The sequence below is a fragment of the Pan paniscus genome, chromosome 5 (genome assembly GCF_029289425.2).
Source record: "Pan paniscus chromosome 5, NHGRI_mPanPan1-v2.0_pri, whole genome shotgun sequence".
Taxonomy (NCBI): Eukaryota; Metazoa; Chordata; class Mammalia; order Primates; family Hominidae; genus Pan; species Pan paniscus.
The window spans coordinates 22,160,582-22,182,193 of NC_073254.2; positions in this window are offsets into that span (position 1 = coordinate 22,160,582).

A 21,612-nucleotide genomic window follows, 5' to 3' on the forward strand; every position below is an offset into this window, starting at 1 on the left:
TAGTTTTATAAATAATTTTAGTAAAAGACAAGGGAATAAAGCTAAGCAGTATAAAATGTTTATAAGTTAAATGCATGATTACGACTTTAAATTGCCATTGGATTGTGTTTTTTGTTGTTGTTGTTTTTTTGGGGTTTTTTTTGAGACAGGGTTTCCTTCCGTGGCCCAGGCTGGAATTCAGTGACCTGGTGCGATCTCAGCTCACCGCAACCTCTGTGTCCCGGGCTGGGGTGATTCTCTTGAGTAGCTGGGACTACAGACGCGCACTACCACGCCCGGCTAATTTTTCTGTTTTTAGTAGAGACAGGGTTTTTCTATGTTGCCCAGGCTGGTCTCAAACCCCTGGGCTCAAGTGATCCACCCACCTTGGCCTCCCAAGGGGCTGGGATTAGAGACACACACCACCACACCCAGCCTGATTGTGCTTCTTGTAATGGGATGTTGGAAACTGCCAGCACGGTTTCCACCACCTCCCCTCCCCCACCCTCAGACTATAGTCAATGTCTCCGTTAATTCGATTTCCACTTATTCTATGAATAGCTAAATTGAAAAATGTATGATGTATATGGAAAAATATACAACCAGGGTGGGGAAGGGGCACTAAATAAAAGGAAAAGAAATCTAACCCCAGGCCATGAGCTTACTTCTTTAAAAAAGTATTTACCCTTATCAAAAACAATTTTTTTTTTAAGGGAAGGGGTAGGTTTCCTGCTTCTTACAAGTGTGTTTCTAGAACTATTAAAAACTTGCCTTTACAAAATAGTTGGTAAAATGGCTCTTCTGGCTTCTGCAAGAAGGCAATGCTGAGATAATCGAGGGTACTCGGTTGAGGATACTCACCAGATTTGGCTGCTTTCTCTCCTGCTTCCCCAGAGTCTGGCCTCTTCTGGTTTTAGCATCTTCATTTTCTGCAGGTGAGTCTGATTTCATAGTTTTGCTCCCCCTTTCCCTTTTGTTTACACTTTCTTACTTTTATTGTTTGTATATTTTAAAATCAGTTTCAGCATCTGCAGGAACAGGTTTGGATACCATCTTGCCAGTCTCTCCATGACTGTCTCTTGAGCTGAACTGCTCCTTTTCCCCGGCTTCCTGGCAGTGTTCCAGGCCGGCACTGCGAGGGCCTTTGCAGAGCTGTCCTGGCTGCAATTCTTACCACCCCTAAGCTGCTGGGACCCTTAAAACTTCTTAAAAGCATCAAAACTCCTTTTTTACTTGCGAAATCTTGCACAGAATCCTGATATTTCATAGGGATAGAGATGTAATTGTCCCTGCTGAAGTGGGAGTAAGTACACTTTTGTGGAATGCTCATACCCTTGATCTGGAAATTCCACCAGTCATCACATGATGCTGACAGATTTTTACCTTTGAATATGAAAAATGATTAAGAATACTTTGGGGGATTTTCTTTTCATAAAGAGAAATTACCAGTCACTTCTCCCAATTCTTTTTATTTTTTATTTGTATTAATCTAATTTTACAGAGATGGAGTCTCACCGTGTTGCCCAGGCTGGCCTCAAACTCCTGAGCTCAAGGAATCCTCCCACCTTGACCTCCCAAAGTGCTGGGATTATAGAAATGAGCCACCATGCCTGGGCTCCCAATCCTCGAAGTTGGAGAAAACGGAAAAAAGGTGATATTGATGGTGAGGAGTTTGGGAACAAATAGCCCTCATGGTCCTGTCTGCTCATGTCAATGAGGGAGGGGATCCCTGGTGGAATACCTCACGGGAGAGGCAGGAGTCAAAATCTGACTGGGTAAGAATACACGACCCCGGCAGGCCCACGTTGTATTGGCCTCCTTTATCCATAAAGGGTGAGGTGGAAAGTGAGAGGAAGGAGCATTTCCTCCTGAGAGAATAGAGTTGTGACCCAGCCATATTTGACCTGGTCATCTCTGATGGTCTATCAGGTGCTACGTAAGACCAACAGAAACTACTCACTGAGCCATCCCTATTAGGTGACCCATGACCTTAATTAATGACCACTAATCTGTGTTCATTGTTTACCAGCAGGTTAATAAGCCCTTTAGTAATACCAGAGAAGAAAACAATTAGGAAAGTACAGGCTAGATGACTGTATGACCTGCAGAGAGCCTAGACTTTTATCTGGCCCATCAGTTTGGGCTCCATGGTAAGTGTAGCACAATATTTCCTTTAATAATTATGTAGGACTAACGTCTCATCTCCCTGGGAAGCTCCAAACACTTGACTTATGAATAGGCTCTCTTTCTCTTCATTGCTAGAATTCCATCCATCACCACCCTCATTAAAGAAAATATATATAAGTTTTGAAATTGCTTGTGTTTTTATAGAGATTCAATTGCCAATGAAATAATCTTGAAATTTCTAGATAGCACTGGGCATGGTGGCTCACGTCTATAATCCATGCACTTTGGAAGGCCGAGGTGGGAGGATTGCTCGAGCCCAGGAGTTAGAGACCAGCCTGGGCAATATGGCAAAACCTATCTCTACAAAAAATACAAAAATTAGCCAGATGTGGTGGCAGGCACCTGTAGTCCCAGCTCCTTGGGAGGCTGAGATAGGAGGGATCACCTGAGCCCAGAGAGGTTGAGGCTGCAGTGAGCTCTGATAGTGCCACTGCACTCCATTGGGCGACAGAGTGAGACCCTATCTCAAAACAAAACAAAACAAATGTCTATGTAGGCATTTTGAGTAAGCTTTTTACTAAAGTGTAATATTCATATAGAAATACATACAAATCGTAAGTAGAGAGTGGGATGAATTTCCTCACTCATCAACACACCATGTCCCCAGGTCAAGAAACAAAACATTACTGTCATCCCAGAAGTCCCCTCTTTGGACCCTTTTGGTCACTCCCTACCCAAGGTAACTATTACCCTAATTCTTTTTTTTTGAGACAGAGTCTCACTCTGTCACCAGATTGGAGTGCAATGGTTCAATCTTGGGTCACTGCAACCTCCGCCTCCCAGGTTCAAGTGATTCTTGTGCTTCAGTCTCTTGAGTAGCTGGAATTACAGGTGCATACCACCACACCTGGCTAATTTTTGTATTTTTTGTAGAGACAGGGTTTCACCATGTTGGGCAGGCTGGTCTCAAACTCCTGGCCTCAAGTAATCCGCCTGCCTCAGCCTCCCAAAGTGCTAGTATTACAGGCGTGAGCCATTGTGCCTGGCCACCACTACCCTAATTCTAACGCCATGTATTCATATCATCTGTTTTTGAATGTTTCCTTTTCAAGTTAACCAGTTTAAGTTTGTTCCTGTGGACAGAAAGCTGTCTTGTCAGTATTTTTATCTCATCAGTTATAATGATAAAGAATGCTATTTTTTTTTTCATCTTTTTCCTTAGTGCCCTAGAGTGATTGGACGAGCTTGATATAAAGCTGTAGAGCTCAAAGGCTAAAACATCTTTCCCACAGATGCCATCAGTCTTTTCGTTTAATCGTTTGACCTAGAGGGGCTGTGAACATCTCTGTTCTGGTGTATTTTACAGAGAACATCTCTGTAGCTGGTGTATTTTAGTGCTTATTTGTGGATCCAATTCAAGTCATATATATTTGCATATTTTACTTTTATGCACGTGTGAAATGTGCACATACACACACAGAGCTTCCTGTTCTTCCTGCATTGATTTCTCCTTTCCTATTTCTATCCTCAGTAGACATCCTTCTCTACCCCACGCTATCCTTGCCTTGGGCTCCTCGTACAAACCTTCCTCAACAAATCCCACTCTCCAGAATCAGCCACCCCTGTACACACTGCCTTAAAATGATTGACTATTTATCATTCAAAAGGTGCACACAACCATGGAGAATCCGCTTTCACTTCTACTTTTGACGTAAAGACCATAAGAAATCCAAGTTTGGAAGGGGAAACAGTGCAGTTAAAGCAACTGGGAGAATGTGTGGTTTTCACCATCTGCCTGAAGTTCCATTCTGAGTTTTTCCTGAATGAGGATGGGATGTCTGTGTTCATACATTTTTTTCTTTTTAAAATATGTCTCAGGCTGGAGTGCAGTGGCTATTCACAAGTGCAATCATAGTGCACTATAGCCTCAAACTCCTGGGCTCAGGCAATCCTCCCACTTCAGCCTCCCGAGTAGCTGGGCCTACAGGCAGACACCACTGCTTGTGGTTTTGTGTTGAGACATTTGTTTGCTGAAGTGACAGGCACCCCATTCATGAGCTCATTCATTCACTCACTCATTCATTCATTCAACACATCTTTCCTGAGTCCTATTATGTGCCTGACATTGTTTGAGAAGCTGAACTTCTCAAGGGAGAGATCTGTTCTTCAGACCAGAGGGAAATTTGGAAGCCCAAATAGAGAACAGTATTTCTAGATCTGACCTTTAGACTGTAAGAGGCACCTAATTCCTTAAAATAGAATATTGTTGCTTTTCATTATGCCATGCACATGATAAGGGCTCTGTATGTATTTTGGGATGAGGGCAATAGTATTGTCCATGTTTCTCTAAAATAAACTGGTAAAACTCTGAATTGTTTAGATTGAAATGAATAAGATCATTATTACTTTTTAAATTAAGTCTAATCTCTTAGTTAAGTCACCACAACGTATTTGCAGTTGTTTGTGTATGGGCCTGTTTCTTTCTTGGAATAATACTCCTTTTTAGGCTGCCACCTTTCCTGTTAGTTCTACAATGATGGTGAGCATCATATTCTACCTTTGTGTATTGCCTTTCATTTTAAAGGCTTATGGCAGAAGGATCTGAGGCATCCTTAAGGAAGAATTAGGTAGATGTATGAACAAAATACTACATATCCTTTTTGTGTTATGCAATAAATCATATAGTTCTTGCTTCAGATGATTTCTTCCAGACTCACTCAGCAACACTCTTTACCCAGACTATATAGCCTTGACTTTCAATAAAAAACAAAGATGAGGCCAGGTGTGGTGGCTCACGTCTGTAATCCCAGCACTTTGAGAGGCCGAAGTGGGAGAATCACCTGAGGACAGGAGTTCGAGCCCTGCCTGGCCATCGTGGTGAAACCCCCTCTCTACTAAAAATACAAAAATGAGCTGGGTGTGGTGACACATGCCTGTAATCCTAGCTACTTGGGTGGTTGAGGCACAAGAATCACTTGGACCCAGGAGGCAGAGGTTGCAGTGAGCCAAGACCACTCAAGGGTGGTGCCTGGGTGACAAAGTGAGACCCTGCCTCAAAAAAAAAAACAAAAACGAAAACCAAAGATGAGTTACCAAAAAAGTTTTAACAAAGGGCACAGGGGAGAAACTCCTCGTCTTCCCGTGGCCAGCATTCTGTTACCAGTTGATAGTTTGCACACAGCCAGCTTTGACTGAACTCACCCCTGTTAGTTCAAATTTCTCTGAGATCTGAACTGGAAAGAGGAAAGAGACATTAAAAATGAGCTCACTGAGTTGTTTTTAAATTTGTCGCACTGAACCCACGACTGTTAATCCCAATCCCGGCTGTGGTAATTATATCGCATAATCAGTGAGGGGAGACCCTCCCCCTTTTGTACTCTTATTGAATAGAGAAGACAGAAAAATGTCAGAGCTCCGCCGTAAACTAAGATTCCTTCCCACAAAAGAATTCTGGACTCAGAAGGGAAGCATGATCCTTTACAAGGTGAGCTCACCCTGTCCACTCTCAGCTCAGGGGTAGCGAACTCATAAATCAGTGATTCCTAGTCTATAGGACATGGATGCCTGATGAGGCATTTAAAATTGTGGGGCTGCAAGCATTATCTATAGACTGCATGCATAATATTTTACACCTACTCATACTATTCTAAAACATGGGGAAGTGTAATTGCAATTAATAAAATACAAGTTTGCTCGAAGGCATCACTAAATTCATGACAGTTTTAAAAATAATACTAATACATAATATTTATTCCATTAGTTATTGTCAGAAGCTTTTCTTTGCTTAGAAGCAAATTAGGAGTTTCTAATAACAAGATGGCCCTTGTAATTTAAAAGTTTGGGGGTCACTGTTTGAGACTGTTGCTGATCTATGTTTAACTCACGGATGACCTCCTCCTAGTTCTATAAAATATTGAGGTGTTGACATCCCAAACCTGTTTTAACTGGAACATACATATGAATCCCACTCTGCACAAGGCATGATATTCTTGATTTCATCCTTTCCTAACTCCCTTTGTCTCATGGCATTTACAAATCTTTTTATTTGAGACGGAGTCTCGCTCTGTCGCCAGGCTGGAGTGCAATGGCATGACCTCGGCTCACTGCAACCTCCGCCTCCCGTGTTCCAGCGATTCTCCTCCCTCAGCCTCCCAAGTAGCTGGGACTACAGGTGCACACCACCACGCCCAGCTAATTTTTTTGTATTTTTAGTAGAGATGGGGTTTCACCATGTTGGCCAGGATGGTCTTGATCTCTTGACCTTGTGATCCGCCTGCCTTGGCCTCCCAAAGTGCTGGGATTACAGGCGTGAGCCACCGCGCCTGGCTCAGCATTTACAAATCTAATTGAAGAAATACGAAATAAGTGCACACAGAAGTTACCTAATGAGTTAAGAAAATGCAAGGAGAAAACATATAGTACATGATCAATTGCGAAATGCTGTGAACTCAAAGAGACAGCAGGAGGGAAAGGTAGAGAGAGAGGGAGAGGAAGCGTGTTCCCAGGGCGGACATCAGAGCAGGTTTTTATAGACTCGCATTCCTGGCTCTGCTGATTGCCACCCGAGTGACCATGGATAGATAACCTGACCCCGCTAAGCCTCTGTTTTATCGTCAATAAAATCAAGATTATAATTATAATACCTCTCATATTGTGTTATTGTGAAGATAATTTATGACAAAATATATTAAATGCTTTGTACTATAGCTAGTGTATAATATGTGCAAACTAAATGGTAGCTAGTGTTTATTCTATTAGACTGTGAATCCCTCCGGGATGGGAAGTATGACTTACTTATTTTTGCTTCCACAGAATCTAGCACAATGCTTGACTCATAAGTACTCAGTAAAAGGAAAACATTTGTTGAATGAAGGGAAGGATAAATGGATAGATGGCGGGATGAATTTTTTTTAAATGAACTATGGGCTTTGGTGACATGGAAGGGTGTCATGGAGAGCAAGAGGTGAATCTAACCGTGCATGGAGAAGAGAGGAGGGCACTGCAGTGGGAGAGGGCAGGAACCAAAGCACAGAGGCAGGAAGGCACCTGGGATTGAGTATTGGGATTCGGCTGTGGAGGGAGTGGCCTGCCAGGCTGCGGAGTGTGTATCTTACCTGTGGATAGTGGGAGCCAATGAAGATTCGTGAGGAGGAGAATGGCATGAGGAGGGAACTTTTCAGAGGGTTAGCCTGGTGCTGGTGTGGAAAGGAAGGGGGCAATCCATACTAAGCCAGAAGTGGTCAAGTTCCTGACCAGAGTGACAACTATGGAAATAGAGACAAAGGACTGACTGTGGAGAGGTCAGAGGTCTCACATCTCAATTCATTTGGAATTGGTAAGGTGGTCACTTAAACCATCTACCAACACGCCTGCTGACTCTTGAAAGGCCACATTTTTGGCTGGGCACAGTGGCTCATGCTTGTAACCCCAGCACTTTGGAAGGTCAAGGTGGGCGGATCACCTGAGGTCAGGAGTTCGAGACCAGCCTGGCCAACATGGTGAAAGCTTGTCTGTACTAAAAACACAAAAATTAGCTGGGCGTAGTGGCACACTCCTGTAATCCCAGGAGGATGTACTCGGGAGGCTGAGGCAGGAGAATCGCTTGAACCTGGGAGTCGGAGGTTGCCGCGAGCCAAGATCATGTCATTGCACTCTGGCCTGGGCAACAAGAGCAAAACTCCGTTTCAAAAAAACAAAAAGAGAAAGAAAGACCACACTTTTGAAAATCACTGTGGGTGAGTACTGAGTTAGAGAAGAGACATTGGAGGGATGGATTGATGAGAAGTGTGGAGCCTGCTGCATGAACTGAGTCAAGGAAAGGTGATTTGAGGGGTAGGCTTTCTTTTGTTTTTGTTTTTTTTTTTTTAGAGACTTGGGAAGATCAACAGCGGTGAGTATTAGAATGGGCAATGGAGAGGGAATAATCTATAAACATGGAACTGAACTCAGGGCTAAACTGCCAATGACGGAGACTCACTTGCCTGAACAAAAGTGAACTGGAAGTCCAGCAACGGGGGCAGAGCCTGACGGCTCTGCCTGTGGTGGGGCCGAGGGCACAGGTGAAGCCTGGTGGTTGGAGCCACACTGGGCCACTCCCCTTCCCTGAGGAGGAAGCAGAGCTGTGGTCACCTCCCTTCCCCCTCCAGCCTCCATGGAGATCTCCCCTCCCTCCTCCACATCCCGCGGATACTTCCCTTCCCCTCCACGATGCACGGAGACCTCCTCTGCCCCCTTCAATTTCACTTGACTAGGAAGACACAGTGGAGCTAGCGCAGGTGGCCTGCTTCTTTTATGTTTTTGGAAAAGCGGTCTGTCTTTCTGGAGGAAGTTATTTTTTCTTAGATAAAGGGACTATCTCTGGGGGGAAAATGATTCCAAAAAAAAAAAAGAAATAAAGAACAAAGAAAAATAAGGACTCTCCTTTCTCCTACCCTTGGGGGGAATTCACTCATTCATTACCACATTTAACTAAATTGAAAAAATAGCCACTTTCTTCTTCCAATAACTACTATTGTCGGTGACTACTTGATGTTGTCTTCTGTTAACCACATGACATCCTCTGTGAGTCTGTGGAGCACCAGGGAAGAGGTAAGAACACCCAACTCAGTACTGCTTTTCCGTAACACAGGAAGATGCTGTTAGGGCTAGGTATTCTCTGGGGTTCTTAAAAATTAGATCAATCCAAGAAGACTGAGAAAAATCACATGTATTTCCCCAAAGAACTTTACAAAGGGTAAGACGCTCTAGCCCGGAACTAGAACTTTAGCATAAATCTGGTCTGAAACCTTGGTTAAGGATGTAACAGTTTATATTGGGGAATCTGTATGTGGATCTGAAAAGCAGGCAGCTTTCTAGGTTTCTTATTCACAACTGGTGCAGATATAAAGTGGTGCCACCATCTGAGATGACACTTTGGCCTTTTTGTGTGTGAAAATTGACATACTCTATGTGAAAATTCATATATTCTATGGTCTAACCTTCCATCCTTGGGTATATACCAACAAGAAAACCCAGGAGACATATCTAAAGATGTTCAGAGTAGACCTTTTTGTAATAGCAAAAATGTATAAATCAACCAGTTGTCCATCAACAGCAGAAAAGATAAATCCAATGTAATACGTTCATACAATGGAAAGTTATTAAATCATTAAATGGCAGATGGTCTTATAGTGACACGCAACAAAGTGGATAAATCTGAATAATATAATAGTGAGAAAGTTAAAGCCGGGTGCAGTGGCTCATGCCTGTAATCCACTTTGGGAGGCCGAGGCAGGCAGATCACTTGAGGTCAGGAGTTTGAGACCAGCCTGGCCAACCTAATTAAACCTAACTCTACTAAAAATACAGAAATTAGCTGAATGTGGTGGCGGGCATCTAATCCCAGCTACTCAGGAGGTTGAGGCACGAGAATCACTTGAACCCACGAGGTGGAGGTTGCAGTGAGCTGAGATCACACCATTACACTCCAGCCTGGGTGACAGAACAAGACCCCATCTCAAAAACAAACAAACAAAAAAACAAAAATAAAAAAAGCAAGTTAAGTCCAAGAATTACACACGACATTAAGCTCCCTTCACAATGTTAAAAACAACTAAAATGAAACAACAAAGTTTTCCAGAATAGGTATATTTATGATAAAACTATAAAACACACATATACTTAATAGGAAGTGAATAGTAAACCAAAAACTCAATATCCAGGAGAGTTCGCTCAGGTGAGCAGATGGATATAAATTACACTCGTTTTGGGTGGTGAGCTGGTGGATGTTCTTTATCTTGTTTTACAAATAGGGTGATGGGGAATGCAGGGACCGGTGATGAGTGTGTCATGAGCCATGACGTATGATTAATCCAGTTCTGCACATCTGAGTGGGGTAGGGGTTGTGGGAAACCATCGCAGGTCTTGTGGGACACAGACAGACCTGATGACTTTTCAGATAGAATTGCAGGCTGAGTAGGCGGAGGAATGGAGTAGATACATTATTAGAGTTTGTCATCCAGGGCCTGGCAGGATAATCAGTGTCATGAAGGGCAGCACTCCTGCCTGGAGGAGTTTTCAGCTTATTCCAGACAAAACAACAATGGAGACATTGAGTCTGAGTTAAACATTATGGCCATGGAGTCTACTGTTTTTATTTTTCTAAAGATAAAGATATTGTAACTCAAATGTCTTTATTTTATTTTTTCTGTCAAGAAAGTTATTGCAGAGACAAAAATTTGGAAAATAAAGGATAAAAAAGAAAATATTATTCCAATATCCAGAGATCATCACTGTCAACCTTTTGGTGTGTTTGCCTCCTGTGGACTGTGATAGATAAGAACCACTAACTACCCACCCGTTGTATATTTTCTGACCGAGGCGACCTAGCAAAACTGTTTAGAGCTTAATTCTATGGAGTGAGAAGAACTGAATTTGAATCCCAGCTTTGCACTTACCAGCTCATGGCAAGCCAACAGCCTTCCGTAAACCCCAGCTCGGTGATGGCACTAGTGGGATTTGTTTTGAGGATTAACCAAGAGGAAACGTTTACAGTGTCTGGCACACAGTCAACCTTCAATGAGAGTTGTGAGTTATTATTAAGATGATGTGCCTGGTTTGGGGCAGTGAGGTTCATTTAGTTAAAAGATGGGGAACTCCAAAAAACACCCAAACAGTGGAAGGGATCCTAGGGTTGTGAAGGTGGAAAGGGCTGTGTTATGTTTGATTTGAAGACAACCTGACGGGTGACTTCCAATGTGTGAAGAATGAAGGCTGTCTCAGAGGATTTGAGAACCCAGAAAATAAGCTTAATCCTGCTCTTTCAGCATAATAGAAAGTTTATTTATCCTCCTCCAGTGAGAAAAAAAAAAATAACTTCAACATGAGAAGAGGAAAGGGCAGGGGAGGAAATGACAGGGACAAGCAGTATCATCTTTTGAGCCTTTGTCTTGGCCACAGCAACTCTCTGAGAATAATAATATACTCTATTTCTCCTGCACTGGGGACCGAACAAGGGGGTATCTAGGTTGAATGCCTCCAAATTTATGTTCTAAAAGTGATGGGACATCCTCACCACTGAAGGTTTTATAAAATGTACAACGGACCAGAGTGGCCTTGGGCTTCTCAACAGCAATTCTGCCAACAGCAGATAATGGAGCAATGCTTCCAATAGTCTGAGGGGCCATTATTTCCAAACTTAAATTTGATATCTGGCCAGATGATCAATGAAGTTTGTAGTGGAATAAAGACACTTTCAAACACACAGGTTCTCAAAAACTTTACCTCCCATGTCAGTGGAAGATGTGTGCCACCCCACTGAAGGAGTAAACCAAGAAAGCAAAAGACACTGGACCCAGAAAAGAGAGGATCCAACCAACACGCAGCAGGCAGAGGGGATGACGGTGAAGGAGACCCCACCTCAGCAGCTGAGAATCAGGTCAGGTCTGGAGAGCAACCAGTTCAGATTGGAGCCAGCCAGAAGATGCCAGGAAAGATTGCTTTGAGCAATGAAATTAATAGAATAACTGATACGAATGTATTGAGAAAATCTTTACTCAACTAGGGGAGAGTGTGGGGATAAATTAATAATAGTAACAGACTACTAAGCAAAAGGGGAAAAAAAGACAGTTCTTAACACTGGGTGATGGGGAAATTGTAATGAAAAGGAAAGTTAAGGCTGGGCGCGGTGGCTCATGCCTGTAATCCCAGCACTTTGGGAGGCCGAGGTGGGTGGATCACCTGAGGTTGGTGGATCACCCAAGGTTAGGAGTTCAAGACCAGCCTGGCCAAAATGGTAAAACCCATCTCTACTAAAAATACAAAAAAAAAAAATTAGCCCGGTGTGGTGGTACGTGCCTGTAATCCCAGATACTCCAGAGGCTGAGGCAGGAGAATCGCTTGAACTCGGGAGATGGAGGTTGCAGTGAGCCGAGATTGTGCCATTGCACTCCAGCCTGGGCAACAAGAGTGAGACTCTGTCCCCAAAAAAAAAAGAAAAGGTAAAGTTTATAGTAATTTTACTACTTAGAAACAACATAGCAGTGTTATTTACAGTATCCAAAAAGTGGAAGCAATCCAAATGTCCATCAATTGATGACTGGTAAAAAAAAAATGTGGTGTATTCATACAGTGAAATGTTATTTAGCCTTAAAAAGGAGAGAAATTCTGACACATGATATAACAAGGATCAACCTTGAGGACGTTAGGCTAAGTGAAATGAGCCAGACACAAAAGCACAAATACTGTGTGATTCCGTGTTCATATGAGGTCCCTGGAGTAGTCAAATATATTATAGAGACAGAAAGTAGAATGGCAGTTACCAGGGGTGGTTGAAGTTGGGGAATGGGGAGTTTGTGGTTTTTGTTTTTGAGACAGGGTCTCACTCTCTCGCCCAGGCTGGAGTACAGTCACAGCTCACTGCAACCTCCGCCTCCTGAGCTCAAGTGATCCGCCCGCCTCAGCCTCCGAAGTAGCTGGGACTACAGGTGCACACCTGTATTTCTGTAGAGACGGGGGCTTGCCCTGTCATCCAGGCTGGTCTCAAACTCCTGAGCTCAAGTGGTCCGCCCGCCTCAGCCTCCCAAAGTGCTGAGATTACAGGTGTGTGCCATCGCGCCTAGCTGTGAGTTAGTGTTTAATGGGGACAGTTTCTATTTGAGATGATGAAAAAGTTCTAGAAATGGATCGTGGTGATGATTGCACAACAATGTGAATGTACTTAAGATCACAGAACTGTACACTTAAAATGATTAAAAAGATAAATTGTGTTATTTATATTTTACTGCAATAAAATATCTGTGCAGAAAACCCCAAAACACCCGGTAAGGTGCTGTACAAATGAATTGAATTACAATTATTTTTCTCATAGTGATATCAGATTTTAAAGACTCAGATATTAGTGAGATCCCAATACCTCACTTTGGTAAGGAAAAGGAAATTACCTTTTCCCAACAAAATCACATATCTTTATTTTTAAAATCTATAATTCGAAAGGCATACCCTAACAAATAATCCTGTATATCCATCTTCCAGTGATAACCCCTATGCCTCAAGATCCTTTATCTGTCTCTTCTAACATATAATTTTCAGTGTAAAAAAAGTCTGACCATACTACATATATGGTTTAAAAATTGCTTTCTAAACAACTTTACAATATATTTTGCCTTCTTTCCACATCTATGTTTATATGAACACACTCATTTTTTAACTTATTTTTGGGAACTCTGGGATCAAGGTATATTTTATATTAATGTAAGTCCCTCTTCTAAAGACAAGCCCCTCTGTAGTTAGAGGTTTTCAAAAGCCTCCTTTGTATGTTTTCTATTGTCTCAGAGACACATGAAATAAAAATATTTATTTTTGTTTTAAGAACACAGAAATTCCAATTTTAGATCATGAGATTATTTTTTCCTTATTCAGTAAAGCAAAATAAAAACCTGTTTAGAGATGATGGTGATGTTTCTTCTGTGTGCCTTGGTGGGAAAGGACTCCGAGTTGCTTTGTTCATTTCCACCTGAAGCCAAACTGCTAAGCAGTTAAAACTCAAGGAGCCATCGGACAGGTTTAACGAGAGTGAAGTGTGCCGCTCCACACCCACCTTTGCAAGACAGAACTGCTTCACGGGTTTGTTGAAACTGCTGTGGAACTGTGCTATAACTTCTTCCTATATTGGAAATGTTTCTGTCTCAAGCCAGCATGGTTTAAATGTTTCAGATTAAAATTCTGCAAATTAGTAAAAAATGCACACATTGAATCAGGTTAAATCTGCTGTCACGTATATTAACTTATTATTGGAGAAGAAACAATCCCTGGGTCTGTTCTCCTGATTTGCACGACTTTTTCTTGAATCCAGCTCTTGCTGAAGGGAGGCTTTCTCATTTGGAGGTTTATTTATTAAATTGTGAGGAGCTGGTTAAAGAAAGTAGAAGTATGCCGGTTTTCTTAGAGTTTCCTAAGTATGAATGGCTGGTGAATTTCTCAAAGTTTAAGGAGGAAACTCTCCTGTTTCTGACGTTTGCAACCCACCCTTCATTGAGGTCTAAGGAAGCATTGCTGGGAAGATTCTACAAGGAATTGTCTGCACCCCGCAGGGCTGGATTGTTTTCCTAAACACCATTTGGTGGTGGTTGTAACTCCCACCACTCAGTGATTGCCACTGCCTCACCCCTTCCTGTTTCCCATCCATAGCGAATGCTATTTGCCATTGATGTGAAAAGTTCTAGAACAGGAGTGGATCACTCGCATGGAAAGCTCCAGGACCGGCTGGGTGTGGTGGCTCATGCCTGTAGTTCCAGCACTTCGGTGGTATCGCTTGAGCTCGGGAGTTTGAGACCAGTCTGGACAACACGGCAAAACCCTGTCTCAAAAAAAAAAAAAAAAAAAAAAAAAAGCTCCAGGATCTGTACCTTGTCACTTTCAGAGCCTTTTTAAAAAATCAAATGCCACCAGGAAATATTATGCACCTTTAAAAGCAATGCTAACAAGACATTTACACGAGGTTGGAAAATGCTCATGATATTATGATCAACTAAGAAGCTGAGGCTGGGCGTGGTGGCTCACACCTGTAATCCCAGCACTTTGGGAGGCTGAGGCAGGTGGATCACCTGAGGTCAGGAGTTTGAGACCAGCCTGGCCAACATAGTGAAACCCTGTCTCTACTAAAAATACAAAAATTAGCCGGGCGTGGTGGCAGGAGCCTGTAGTCCCAGCCACTAGGGAGGCTGAGGCAGAAGAATTGCTTGAACCTGGGAGGCGGAAGTTGCAGTGAGCCAAGATCATACCACTGTACTCCAGCCAGGGTGACAGAGCGAGACTCTGTCTCCAAAAAAAAAAGAGCTGAATACAAACTTGTGTATAACCTGACATTGGTTGGTTAAAAAGTTCATTAGGGGAAAAAACTGGAAGGAACCTTCCAAAAATATTTAGAATGATCACCTTGTCTGGTTGATAATTTGCTTTGCTTTTCTTTGCTTCTCTCCATTCCCTTCTGCCTTTTCTGAGTATTTTACAGCAAATACATAGACTTTTATAAGCAGGAGGAAAAAAAATCCTAACTTCAGGTACATCCTTCTAAGCAAGCCTCTTAATTGATTTGCTGAGTGAGCTCTCAGCTCCAATCTGGGCTTTGCCCTTTACAGACTTGGGCCTTGGCAAGTAATGCAGGTTCTTTCTCATGGCCTCACTTTTCTTAGCCAGTGTAGGATAAGATGAGGAGTTTGAATAGGGTTTCTTCCCTGTGATCTGTGATCTTACCAAGCTTCTGACAAAAACAAAAACAAAAACAAACAAACAAAAAAACAAAACAACCATAAAAACAAAAACAAACCAAAAACCCCAAACTTTTTGGGACCCTAGATGAGGGGAGTCAGTTGAAACTTGAAACTAAAGATGACCTTCCCCCAGCTCCTGCTCTATTTAAATGATCACTTTCTTTTTCTTTTCTTTTCTTTGAGACAGGGTCTTGCTCTGATGCCCAGGATGGAGTGCAGTGGTGATCTCAGCTCACTGCAGCCGCTGCCTCCCAGGCTCAGGTGATCCTCCTGAGTAGCTGGGCCCACAGGTGCGCGCCACCATGCTAGCTGATTTTTGTATTTTTTGTAGAGATGAAGTCTCGCTATGTTGTCTAGGATGCTGTCAAACTCCTGTCCTCAAGTGATCTGCCTGCCTTGGCCTCCCAGTGTTGGGATTATAGGCATGAGCCACTGCACCTGACCTAGATGTTCATTTTCTGTGTGTTGCTATTATAACCAGTGGGTTGTTTGATATTTTGTCTCCTGCTTTAAATGTTAAGATCAGTGAAGACAGAAATCTGGACATTTTTCTTATTCTTTAGTCTCCCGTATACCTACACCTCTATCTGTAGCAGGGAAACAATGTATGTGCAATAACTAGCTCATGATGATAAGATACAAATGGTTTATGAAATTTGTTGTTGCTGATGCCTAAGATTTTGAAAGGTGGTCACTTTGGAAACCAGGTTACATTTCGTTGGCATTACAATCATCCAAAGTCAGATCATTTATGGCTTAGTGTCCATTTTGATTTCATGTTGTTTAGTATATGAATCTCTAATTTCATTTTTTCTTAACAATGGAAGCTACATTCAAACAAAACAAGACAAAACAAAACATGCAAATACATGCACTGTGATTTGAGGACACCAAGAAAATCACCACAGCTTTGGGAATACAACTAAAAAAAATAAGAGTAGCTGGATGTGGGAAGATCACTTGAGCCCAGGAGTTTGAAGCCAGCCTGGGCAACATAGTGAGATCTCTAAAAATAGGTAATAAATAAATAAATTCATTAATTCAATAATAACTGTAATGCATTTTGGTGTGACTTCTGCAAAGCAGGCTTATTACTCTAGTGGACGAAAATAACAATTGAGGTTGGGTGTAGTGGCTCATGCTTGTAAACTCAGCACTTTGGAAGGCTGAGGCAGGAGGATCACTTGAGGCCAGGAGTTCAAGACCCGCTTGGGCAACATAGTGAGACCTCACCTCTACCAATAATAAAAAAATTAGCTGGAGGTGGTGGCACATGTCTGTGGTCCCACCTACTCAGGAGGCTAGGTGGGGGAATCGCTTGAGCCTAGACAGTTAGGGTGCAGTGAATCCTGATTGCCCCATTGAACTCCAGCCTGGGCAACAGAGCAAGACCCTGTCTCCAGAAAAAAAGAAAGAAAATAACAATTGATGGGATAATTTCTTGGTTTCAAGTTGATACCAAATCATTGCTCAGAAATGTGTTCTTTCATGACTGATGGGACAGGAATTTTGACATAATGGAAAGGGCATGAGACTAGAAACAGATGGAATTCTGCTATTTTAGGTATCAAGTAACTCACGGACGTTTCTTAACTTCTTCAGGACTCACTATTTTCTGTTTAATTAAAAGGTGAGTTCTGGTTTATATAGTGCTTATGTTGGGGACATGCCTTCCTGGCCAGAGCATGTGTGGTCCAGGTGCAGCAGGTGGGAAGTGTCCTACAACCACTCTGGCACCACCATGATCTGTTTCCACTGGTGGCCATGCTCAGGGGGTTTCATTTGGAGAATGAGTTCTGAGGCTTTACAAGTTTTTAAATAACTGGTGCAAAAGTGTTTTAAGCAAGCTTCTGTTTCTGAAATTCTCTATGGAATATAAATGTTGAGTGCCTTCAGTAAAGGATGATTAGCTATTCAAAAGTTTCTTCATGTAACCATTAGCACATTATATCTCCACGTGGTGTTTGCTGATAACTGGGTTTACTAGCAATAATCTGCATCTTGCATTTGTATATATATAAGTTTGAGTAAGTGTTCCAATCCTAGCATGTTCTATAGATTGACAGTCCCTCACAATCATGATAAGCTTAGAAAATTACTTCCAAAGTATTTTTAAAAGGTAAACTTACGTGGCTCACGCCTGTAATCCCAGCACTTTGGGAGGCCGAGGCGGGCGGATCACGAGGTCAGGAGATCGAGACCATCCTGGCTAACACGGTGAAACCCCGTCTCTACTAAAAATACAAAAAATTAGCCGGGCGTGGTAGCGGGCGCCTGTAGTCCCAGCTACTCGGGAGGCTGAGGCAGGAGAATGGCGTGAACCTGGGAGGCGGAGCTTGCAGTGAGCCAAGATCGCGCCACTGCACTCCAGCCTGGGTGACAGAGCGAGACTCCGTCTCAAAAAAAAAAAAAAAAAAGGTAAACTTACTTGGCTGTTGTATTATATTTATTGACTGTGTGGCTTACCCACTAAAGTAAGTGGGAGTTATTGTTTAGCTTTAGATGTCACTTGGCCATGGGTGTGAGTGGCTCCTCTGTGGTCCATAGCGGTACTTGCCCTCACCGGGAACTTTAACCTCCAGCCTCGCATCTTGCAAATCTGGGTGCTACGTGAAAACAGGATCAGGCAGGAAAGTATGGATGAATCCCCAATATCCATGCTATCCAATGAAAGGCAGTCAAAAACTTACTCTATTTTTTTTCTTTTTGGAGACAGGGTTTCACTCTGTCACCCAGGCTGGAGTGCAATCGCTCAATCTTGGCTCACCGCAGCCTCGACCTCCTAGGCTCAAGCGATCTTCCCACTCTAGTCTCCCCAGTAGCTGGTGTATACGGCCATGCCAGGCTAAGTTTTGTATTTTGTATTTTTGTAGGAAGGGGGTCTAACTATATTGCCCAGGCTGGTCTCAAACTCCTGGGCTCAAGTTATCCTCCTGCTTCAGCTTCCCAAAGTGCTGAGCTTACAGGCATGAGCCACCGTGCCCGGCCCAAAAAACATATTCTTAAAGCACAATGGATAGCACAATTTACCTGTGCCAAACACAAACCAAATGGCAACAACAATAACAATAAAAACTCATCACTTCAGTGACAAAAAATGAGAAGTTCCTTTGAGCTATTTAATTTCCACAAAGTTAAGTACCCTCCCCCAGCAAAAATGAAAAATCACTGCAAACAGACAAACTCCCCTGTTCCTGAATGACACTTAAACCAAGTAAACCAAAGATAGTTTGGGGTTAATGTATATATTTTACAAACATTTTCCTATTTTTGAAACGAGCTTTGTCAAACAGCTTTCTTCATTTTCACAATTTTAATTAGGAGAGGCCAATCTTATTTTTGTGATAATTCAGATCCTAGATTCATTATTTCTGGAGGATTCTAATTTATTCAGACAAATGGAAGAGAAAAAGAAAGAGTAAAATATACATATCCATTTTATTATTAAGATTTTAATTGTCTGACATTTTAATAGGCATTTTCTTTTCCTTCACATTATGGTTCCAATCCTAGCTTCTGCCTGTAATTTTGACTTATTAAAATACTACTCCTTGGCCGGGCACTGTGGTTCATGCCTGTAATCCCAGCACTTTGGGAGGCCAAGGTCGGTGGATTGCTCGAGCCCAGGAGTTCCAGATCAGCTTGGGCAACAAGGTGAAATCCTGTATCTACAAAAAATACAAAAATTAGTCCAGTGTGGTGGTGTGCGCCTATCGTCTCAGCTACTGGGGAGGCTGAGGCAGGAGGATGACTTGAGCTCAGAAGGCAGAGGTTGTAGTGAGCCAAGATCATGCCACTGCACTCCAGGCTGGGCGACAAGAGTGAGACTCTGTCTCAAACAAAACAGAACAAAACAAAAACCCCAGAACTATTCCTCTGTTAGGCAGAACAGTTATTTTAACTCATGGGCTATAAATCTTCTTGTGATGAAGAGATATCATTTACCAACACAAAGATATAGAGAGTTCCCATGGGATTTTGAGCAAGTAAATGATTCTTCTTAATCTCACTGAAATCGAAGTGTCGTTTTCTTTTAAAAATCTGCTCTGAATATGACTGATTCGTCTTTCCTAACTGCAAGGTGATTTCTAAGGTCAGCCAGAGAGAAAGTTGCCTGTCAGTGATCTGTTTTATCACTACAAGGGGAGCTATCTATGAGTGGCAGGGAAAAAATAGCTGACCTTAGGTCAGCCAGTGAAGACTCTGCCAGACTTTGGATTCTGATTTTTTAAACCAAGTTGTAGGAAAACAAGCTACTTTTAAACCTCTTTGCTGCGCTTTCAAAATTCTATAAATGTATCTTCATTATAGCATACTTAATGTTGTATTGTAATTATTTGTTTTGCTACTGCAGACTTTGATATCCTGCAGAAAAAGAGTCATGCTTTATTCATCTTCATGTGTCTAGCATTGAATCTGTTGTGTAACATGGTAGATGTTCAATAACTTCTTTCTAAATGAATGCATCTTAAATGTGTCCAAGAGGGAGGTTTACTGATTTACATGTGGGATAAAGACAGGAACATTAACGGTTAAAATTTCGCATCCAGCAAAGAACTTTTGGCTTAACAGGTGGTACCTTAAGCTTTATATGTTTCACAGTGTTCAAGAATGTTCACGTATTTTATCTCATTTGACCCTCACTGTGGATTTGGAAGGTTGGCAGAGCAAGTGTTATTTCCATTATACACATGAAGAAATTGAGCTCTTGCATAAGTAAATTGTAGCACTAAGATTATAACTATGGGCAAGTTATCCTCGCTCTTCACTGTGTGATGAGCCAACCTGGACAACTGATGTGTGTGTGTGTGTATGTGCATGTGTGTGTGTGTGTTGAGGTGGGGGGGGTTCCATCTGTCGGGCATGTCAATCTGTTTATTTTATCCTCTTATCTTTCTTTATCACCCTTAGAGAAAGATAAATGAAAGCCACTGTCTTCCTAGAGCAGGCATGTTTGGTAGCTGGAAGCCGTTCGTGTTCTTGGGGATGCCTGGAGAAGCCCAGGAAGCAGTAAGATGGGTGAGGAAGCAACACAGCCAGAGGTGTGATTGGTGGCGTGGGCTCTTCGCCTCCTCCTCTGTGTTGCCTGCAGATTGAACAGTTTTGTGAGTCTGGGTGGTGTTTGGGTCTGTGTGGAGCCTGGTTCCTATGACCGTAAGGGGACCCTTGGCTAACAAGAGCTTTTGTTACCACTGGGGGGTGGTTAATAGATATGTGGTTTTTTTTTAAAGGATAATTCTACTGTGCAATTGTGTAGCCTTTTTATTACACATTAGGGAAGAATAATCCCTGAATTTTTTTTTTTTTTTTTTTTTTTTTTTTTTGAGACACAGTCTTGCTCTGTTACCCGGGCTGGAGTGCAATGACACGATCTCTGCTCAATATAATCTCCACCTCCTGGATTCAAGCGATACTCGTGCCTTTGCCTCCCAAACAGCTAGGATTACAGGCGCCTGCCACCACACCCAGCTAATTTTTGTATTTTTAGTAGAGATGGGGTTTCATCATGTTGGCCAGGCTGGTCTCGAACTCCTGACCTCAAGTGATCCACCCGCCTCTGCCTCCCAAAGTGCTGGGATTACAGGCATGAGCCACCGCACGGGCCCCTGAATTTCTTAAATCAAAGTTTTACTATGATATATTTAAGGGCAGTGACTGGACCCTATTTATCTTTATATGCTGCAGAGTATTTCCATATCCTAGGTTATAATTATTTGCTGAACAAATGAGATGTATAGAGGGAAAACATCCTAAATGAAATGTTGTACATTATGCACTGACATCTTCCCTCCATGCATGTCTTTCTCTCCTCCACCAATGGATATTATGGGCCGTTTGTGCAGAGGCTGACTTCCAGCCATTGATTCTGTTTGAGAAAAACCACTGTCTTGTCTATAGATCAGTGTTTGTACAGGTTGAGCATCCCTAATCTGAAAATCTGAAATCCAAAATGCTCCCAAATCCAAACTTTCTGAGTACTGACATGATGACCACAAGTGGCGAATTCCACACCTGACCTCATGTGATGACTTGCAGTCAAAGTGCAGTCAAAACTTTGTTTCATGCACAAAATTATCTAAAATATTGTATAAAATTACCTTCAGGCCATGTGTATAAGGCATATAGAAAACATAAATAAATTTCATGTTTAGGCTTGAGTTCCATCCCCAAAGATCTCTCGTTACGTCTATGCAAATATTGCAAAATCCAAGAAAATCCAGAATCCAAAATATTTCTGGTCCCAAGCATTTTGGATAAG